We start from the raw sequence: 2,500 nt of genomic DNA, 5'->3' as shown, positions 1-2,500 counted from the left end.
AAGAGCCGCTGCTGCGGCTTCAGCGGCGCCCGCGTGATGATCGACAGCTGCTCCTCGATGTGGTGCCTCGGATGGAAGAGACACCGCCCAGAGGAGGAGAACTGCAGTCCCAGGTAGCGGAAGGTCTCACCCACTCCCAACGCCGGCATGGTGGTTTCGCCGGCCGTGAAGGTGACGCTCGCATCCACTTTCACTTTCTTCTCGCGGCCGGACGCCACGAGTGCGAGGGTGAGACACTTCCGCGGGTTAACCCGCAGCCCCAGCTGGTCGAGGGCTGCCACTGCTGCGTTGATAAGGGACTGCAGGCCCCCCCTCGTGGAGGCGAAGAGCAGGATGTCATCCGCGAAGGCCGCCGCGTTCGTCTGGCGGCCCAACACCTTGACACCTACGTGAGAGGGCAGTTGACCTAGAACATAATCAACAGCGAAATTGAACAGGAGAGGGGACAGAGGATCTCCTTGCCGAACACCTCTTGCTGGCCGCACGGCCGGGGACTCGTCGCCACCCCCCGCAATTACCGTCGTGCTGTCCGCATAGCAGCCCTCGACGTAGTCAATGAATTCGTCCGGCAGACCATGGGCTTTAAGCACAGGACGCAAAGCCGCATGGTCCAACGAATCGAACGCCTTGGACACATCGAGGGATGCCATGAACACAGAACGACAGCGGCGGACGGCGCCGACGAGTATCCGGTCGAGGAGGAAAGTGTTCTCCAGCATCCCATCCCTTGGGATGAAAGCCCGCTGACGTTCGTCCACAGCACACATCTGCATAAGGCGAGTCGCCAGAACCTTATGGAAGGTTCGGGCTAGCACCGAGCAGACGGTGATGGGCCGAAAGTCAGCGGGGGATGCTGGGGCGGCTGTCTTAGGGAGCAAAGAGGTCCTGGCTCGGAGGAGGGAAGGGGGAAGCTTGCGGGTAAGCAGGAAAAGGTTTAGGAGTTTGGTGGTGACCTCCGCTGGAAGGCGGCGCAGCTGCACCGGCGAGAGGCCGTCAGGGCCGGCAACGGAGCCTCTGGGCGGCAAGGCGGCCGCAACCTCTTCTGCAGTGATCGGCCTCCATAGACGCTCAAAGTCAACAGACTCCGAGCGCGGGAGAAGCCGATCGGGAATGGAGCCAGCGTTGGAAGGTGGCTCTGTCGTGAAGAGGCTGCGCCAGAAGTCCACCAGCCCTGGGATGTTCGACGGCGGCTGGAGCAGGGTGCCATCCAGGAGGCCACGCACGCAGCGCGCGCGATTCTTCCTGAAGGCATCCTGACATCTGGCATATTCCCACCGGCGGCGCTTCCGCTTGGAGAGCGGAGGGCCACCACCAGACCGCTGCTTGGATGGCGGGCGCGACGTCTTCCTCTTCCTTGCTTCTGCTTCCTCAGAGCCGACAGCTCGGAGGGCCTCAGGCAGCCCAGCCGCGACCACTGCCAACGGCGTACCCGGCCCCAAACGCACAAGGTCGTCCAGGGCCGAGAAGCGCGCGGCCGACCGCGGCAGGCCGGCGAGGTGCCTCCATATGGCTTCGTCGACTACAGATGTTCGTGGCGGGCGCTCAAGCTCCGGCGGAGAGGGTGGCCCCTCCGGCAGCGACTCCGGGACGGGTGAATGGCGCAGACCATGCTGCGTCTGTTGTTCCCGCCTCAGCTCCTCTACGTATTCCCGCACCATCGTCCTGTGTGCCACCGTCCTCCTCCTGCACTTGATGGCATCCAGGGTACGGTGCGGAAACAGGGGTAGAAGCTCCTGGTTTGCAAAGAGGACTTTGGAGTCACTGGCACAGAGAAGCCTAGCCTCCGCCAGGGCGAGCTCCCGCATCTCTTCTTCCGCCCACCGAGCTCGCTTCCTATCAGTTGCAATCTCCGCATTTGCCGCTTCCGGATGGGCGCGGCGGCGGTGTTGTCCGAGCCCGATCTTGCTGCGGAAGGCACGGCTGCAAATGCTGCAGTGGAACCATGGCTCCACGGCCTCCTCTACTTCAGGGACGGTTGGCAGGCTAGCAGTCGGGACTGTTAGGCCGGGTCCTTCAGCGGAAGGCCCGGTACCCGTGTTTTCTTCTCTTGTTGTCCCAACATTAAGGGTTATGCGATGGAGGGCTGGTAACCCCCCAAAGCCCCAGGTGCGGACTTCCACTCTGCTTACCAGTCCTATCAAGGACTGGCGTATCGGCGGGCCCACGGGAAGGGGGGAAGCCGCAGGCAAGGAGAGGCTAAGAGGGCATGGCCCATGTATTGCGCTTCACTTGCCCAGTAACTATGAGAGTCATAGTTACTCCCGCCGTTTACCCGCGCTTGCTTGAATTTCTTCACGTTGACATTCAGAGCACTGGGCAGAAATCACATTGCGTCAACACCCGCTAGGGCCATCGCAATGCTTTGTTTTAATTAGACAGTCGGATTCCCCCAGTCCGTGCCAGTTCTGAGTTGATCGTTGAATGGCGGCCGAAGAGAATCCGCGCACCCGCGCGCCCCCGGAGGAGCACGCTAAGGCGGACGCGGCCTCGCAGCAAGGAA

General features: G+C 62.2%; 1 pseudogene; it reads right to left on the bottom strand.

The window, feature by feature from the left end:
- LOC126475588 (large subunit ribosomal RNA) overlaps positions 1-2,500 on the bottom strand; it is a 7,809-nt pseudogene that overhangs the window by 2,686 nt on the left and 2,623 nt on the right.

The sequence above is a fragment of the Schistocerca serialis genome, chromosome 4 (assembly GCF_023864345.2).
Source record: "Schistocerca serialis cubense isolate TAMUIC-IGC-003099 chromosome 4, iqSchSeri2.2, whole genome shotgun sequence".
NCBI classification, from domain to species: domain Eukaryota; kingdom Metazoa; phylum Arthropoda; class Insecta; order Orthoptera; family Acrididae; genus Schistocerca; species Schistocerca serialis.
The sequence above is the reverse complement of the archived record's forward strand: the minus strand, read 5'-3'. Positions and strand labels throughout refer to the sequence as shown.